General features: G+C 49.3%; 1 non-coding gene across 1 annotated transcript; it reads right to left on the bottom strand.

The window, feature by feature from the left end:
- Positions 1 to 4,501: 4,501 nt before the first annotated feature.
- On the bottom strand, positions 4,502 to 4,573 carry trnap-ugg (transfer RNA proline (anticodon UGG)). Its single transcript has one exon. It is a non-coding gene; the product is annotated as a tRNA-Pro (tRNA).
- Between the last annotated feature and the right edge of the window lie 956 nt (positions 4,574 to 5,529).

Below are 5,529 nucleotides of genomic sequence, written 5' to 3'. Positions count from 1 at the left end.
TGCCACGACCAGGACCCCATCCCTTGCCACGACCAGACCCCAGGTGTAACCTCTGTCCCGTCCCTCGTTACGACCGGACCAAGTCGGCCGGTGTAACCTCTGTCCCCTCCCTCGTTACGACCGGACCAAGTGTGTCTGGGTGTCTGCCTCCTGTCTGCATACCCGCCCCGGTGAGCCCCTGCGTCCCATCTGCACACCCGTCCAGTCTGCATCCCGTCCAGTCTGCAACTCGTCCCATCTGCAACCCGTACTGGTGAGGCCCAGCCTCTGCAGTCCCGTCTGCAACCCGTCCCGTCTGCAACCCGTACTGGTGAGACCCAGCCTCTGCAGTCCCATCTGGACACCCGTCCAGTCTGCAGCCCGGTCTGCAACCAGCCCCATCTGCAACCCGTTCTGGCGAGACCCTGCATCCCATCCCGTCTGCATCCCGTTCTGCCATTTCAACCCCCATAAAAGCGCTTTCAACCCATCTCTGCCCCGAAGCGTGGTTCCCTGCCCGAGTCCGCCCCAGTGGTTCATGACAGAATCCCCCGGCCAACATGGACTCGGGGAACCACACCCACCCACCCAGGCCGGCTCCGTGGGGCACCAGGAGGCGCCCATTGAGGGGGGGGTATTGTCAGGGTTCACACCTGATCCCCATTGTAATCCGCACCAGCTGCAGCAGATGCCGCTAATCAAGATCCCTATAAAGGGCAGCAGCACGCTCTGCCTGGCGCTGGGGGATTGTGGCTGTCACAGACCACTGTGAAGCCCTTGCCACGACCAGGACCCCATCCCTTGCCACGACCAGGACCCCATCCCTTGCCACGACCAGGACCCCATCCTTGCTAAGACCGGACCCCAGGTGTAACCTCTGTCCCATCCCTCGTTACGACCGGACCAAGTCGGCCGGTGTAACCTCTGTCCCCTCCCGTGTCCCGTCTGCAACCCGTACTGGTGAGGCCCAGCCTCTGCAGTCCCGTCTGCACACCCGTCCCGTCTGCACACCCGTCCCGTCTGCACACCCGTCCCGTCTGCACACCCGTCCCGTCTGCACACCCGTCCAGTCTGCAACTCGTCCTGTCTGCAACCCGCACTGGTGAGACCCAGCCTCTGCAGTCCCGTCTGCATCCCGTACTGGTGAGACCCAGCCTCTGCAGTCCCGTCTGCATCCCGTACTGGTGAGACCCAGCCTCTGCAGTCCCGTCTGCATCCCGTACTGGTGAGACCCAGCCTCTGCAGTCCCGTCTGCAACCCGTCCCGTCTGCAACCCGCACTGGTGAGACCCAGCCTCTGCAGTCCCGTCTGCAACCCGTCCCGTCTGCACACCCGTCCAGTCCGCAGCCCCATCTGCAACCCGTCCTGGCGAGACCCTGCATCCCGTCCCGTCTGCAACCCATCCCGTCTGCATCCCGTTCCGCCATTTCAACCCCAATAAAAGCGCTTTCAACCCATCTCTGCCCTGACGCGTGGTTCCCTGCCCGAGTCCGCCCCAGCGGTTCGTGACAGTCAGTGTTATCTTCACAAAATGTACAAATATTATCTTCAAAATTAAAGAGTACCCTCAATAATTCCTTAGATGGGTAGATGTCACTCATAATTTTGAAGTGGGTCCCTTTTACCCTGGGGGGGGTATGGGTAGAGTCAGATACATAGTTCGCAGCGTGGCAATCGATTCCATATCAAATTTATTTAAAACATTATTTTTGTTTTGATGTCCAGGGGTGAAACATTTCCTAATAAAGGAGTTGCTGCACTTTCTGTCCAGAATTGAGATTCCCTGGAGTTATAGTTGGGGTAACTGTGGTTATATGGTTTGGTATGCATTATATTTTTGGTCAGGAATACAAATTGTCGAGGTAGTGCGTTTCGTAACTTTATGAACTCTAATATGGGAGGGTTAAATCTGGATTTAGTACAGAATTGTTCATAGTCTAGAAGACTGCCATTGTCATCCATCAAGTCAATTATTGACCATATACTTTTCTCAAACCATTCCTTGTAAAATAGATTTGTTGTGATGCAGTACATGTCTATTGTTCCAAATTATTGTACTGTGTGGTGAGAAATTGTGTGTGTATATATATCATTTTCCAGTGTAATAAAATTTGTATATGGAACTCTGATATCAACAAGATTCCTGTCAAATTTTCAAAGTCAGAGATGAGCAGAAGACTTAGGCCACCGACTTTGTTGAATAAGTAGTTTGGAATACAATGCCAGAAAGAATGATGATGTTTGATCCAGGATTTCAACCAGTTCACCTTCAATGTCCCATCCAGGCAGTCAAAATCTATCACTTTCAGCTCTCCTTCACTTGTTTCTTTCACCAAATGTGATTTTTTTTTTAGATTGTGTGGTCTGTTCCTCCAGATAAAGTTGACATTTATTTGGTTAATAGATTTTATGAGTTGATTTGGAGCAGCATTGGAATGCAGCCTCAGTGCGGCACTGGCCCGTGTCTCTCCAAGCCTGCCTTCGGGGGGGCCTGGAGCAGTGTCTCCCTGAGCTGGTCCCAAGCATAAATGCAGAGGGTTGCGTCAGGAAGGGCATCCGGCGTTAAAGTTTTGCCTAAACCAAACATGCGAGTCAACCAAAACTATACCATACCGGATCGGTCGCGGACCGGGTTAACAACGACCGCCATTGGTACTGATGACCTACAGGGTACTAATGGAAATTGGGCTACTGTGGGTTGAAGAACAAGAACAAGAAGAAGAGGAGTGCGTGTTCGGAAGCAGAGAGAGAGGAGGAAAGGAAAGAGCGTGGGACTAGAGTAGAGTAGGGACTTTGAATATTGGGACTATGACAGGAAAAGGTAGAGAGTTGGTCGACATGATGCAGAGAAGGAGGGTGGATATGCTGTGTGTCCAGGAGACCAGGTGGAAAGGTAGTAAGGCTAGAAGCTTAGGAGCAGGCTTTAAGTTGTACTATTATGGTACTGACAAGAAGAGAAATGGAGTAGGAGTTATCTTGAAGTTTGTAAGGAACGTCCAAGAGGTGAAAATAATGTCAGACAGACTTGTGAGTCTGAAATTGGAAATTGCAGGTGTGATGCTCAATGTTGTTAGTGGCTATGCCCCGCAGGTGGGATGTGAATCTGAAGAGAAGGAGAAGTTCTGGAATGAGTTGGATGAAGTGATGCAGAATATTCCCAGAAATGAGAGAGTGGTAATTGGTGCAGACGTCAACGGACATGTTGGTGAAGGCAATAGAGGGGATGAAGAAGTGATGGGCAGATTAGGTATCTAGGATAGGAATGCAGAGGGACAGATGGTAGTAGATTTTGCAAAAAGGATGGGAATGGCTGTAATGAACACCTTTTTCCAGAAAAAAAGGAACATAGGGTAACTTATAAGAGCGGAGGTAGGAGCACGCAGCTAGACTACATCTTGTATAGACGAGGTAACGTGAAAGAGATCAGTGACTGCAAAGCAGTTGTAGGTGAGAGTGTTGCCAGACAGCATAGGATGGTGATTTGTAGGATGACTCCTAGTGTCAAGGAAGATGAAGAGAACAAAGGCAGAGTGGAGGACAAAGTGGTGGGAGCTGAAAAGGGACGAGTGTTGCATGGTTTTCAGGGAGGAGTTGAGAAAGGTTCTGGGTAGTCACGGTGAGCTTCCAGATGATTGGGCAACTACAGTTAGTGTTATCAGGGAGACAGATAGGAGAGTACTTGGTGTGTCATCTGGAAGAAAAGTAGATAAGGAGACTTGGTGGTGGAATGAGGAAGTGCAGGAGTATACACAAAGAAAACGGTTAGCGAAGAAGAAGTGGGATACTGAGAGGACTGAAGAGAACAAACAAGAGTTCAGGGAGATGCGGCGAAAGGTAAAGATAGAGGTAGCAAAGGCAAAACAAAGGGCGTACGATGACTTGTATGCTCGGTTGGACAGTAAGGAGGGTGAGAATGATCTATACAGGTTGGCGAAACAGAGAGATAAAGATGGAAAGGATGTACAACAGGTCCGGGTGATTAAGGACAGAGAGGGAAATGTATTGAGAGATGCTAGAAGAGTGATGGGAAGATGGAAAGAGTACTTTGAAGAGCTGATCAATGGGGAAAATGAAAGAGAGGCAAGGGTAGAAGAGGGAACTATTGTAGGCCCCAAAGTAGCACAAATTACTAAAAGTGAAGTGAGGAAGGCGTTGAAGAGGATGAAGAGTGGAAAAGTTGTTGGTCCTGATGATACACCCGTGGAGGTGTGGAAGGGTCTAGGAGAGGCAGCGGTAGATTTTCTGACTAGATTATTCAACTGGATCTTAGAGGGTGAGAAGATGCCTGAAGAATGGAGACAAAGTGTGATGGTGCTGAAGTGGTCCTGAGAACCAAATACTACAAAGGTGTCCTCCTTGTGAAGCTGAAACTTGGGAGTTTTTTCTTCTATGCAAGTAATCATTGAGTGGAAAAGTCTGTGATGGTTGAACATCGCTGCTGAAGCAAAGGATGCAAGGTGTGTGCGATGAGTAGACCGGATACGTCCGTATGACACAGCAGAATGTAGCATTAGAAGGACTCGGGCTCCTCCAGGATTTGAACCCGGGACCTCTCGCACCCAAAGCGAGAATCATACCCCTAGACCAACGAGCCACAAAAGCTTGCTGAGTTAAGTCACGACCAATCAAATTTGATTATTCGTATAGCACCAAATGCCAACACAGCGTTTCCATGATGCTGTACAAATATAGAGCAGGACTGAACCACACTCTTTGGAAAGACTTACAGAATACCCACATTCCCCCATAAACAAGCACTTGGAGACGCTTTGAGGAAACACTGCCCTTTACCAGCTCGAAACTGATATGGGATTTCTGAGCCTTGGGGTTTCCTTCTGATGACCACCTGCTTTTATTCTAATATGGGACTAATGGCAGGCAGCCACTTGCTGGGAGTACAATGCAAGATGTGAAATGTAGCTGAGGCCTTGGTCTTCACATTCTACAGTCATGGCCAAAAGTTTTGAGATTGCCACTTTCACTACCCGTCTTGGGCCACTCAATAAGATTTGCAGAGATATTCCCCCTTCGGCTCAGGAGATGAAATGCAATGAGTTCAGCACTCAGGTGTTTTCAACGACTGACACCACCCTGACAGTGTATGCAGCCAGATGGAAGAAGACTGTCTACGTTATGAGCAGTATACACGGTGTGGATCAGACTGAGGAAAGCCACAAAAGAAAGCCAAGCACCATCACCCAGTAACATTCCACAAAATCCGGTGTCGTTGCCTTGGATCAGATGGTGCGCGAGTACAGCGTGCGGGCAGGAACACGAAAATGGCCAGGCACTGTGTTCCATAACATGGTCGACATGGGAACCCTGAACACCCATGTGCTGTATCAAGCCTGCACAAGAAGTGGTTATCCAGCATCAAGCAATGCAGAATATTTCCAAAAAAAAACAAGCACATTCAAGCTTTCAAGAGAAAGATCAGAGTCAGAAGCAATGAAGTTACAATTACCCTTGATTAGGTGAAATCCATGTAAAACTGATTCACACTTCTTTCTCCCCCCTCCTCCCACAGCTGCTCCTCTGATAAACTGCATT

This window comes from Fistularia commersonii, chromosome 24, assembly GCF_037954325.1.
Source record: "Fistularia commersonii isolate RoL2024-O1a breed Wild chromosome 24, RoL_Fcom_v1.0, whole genome shotgun sequence".
Lineage (NCBI taxonomy): Eukaryota > Metazoa > Chordata > Actinopteri > Syngnathiformes > Fistulariidae > Fistularia > Fistularia commersonii.
Note: the sequence above shows the minus strand (reverse complement) of the source record. Positions and strands in the feature narration are given on the sequence as shown.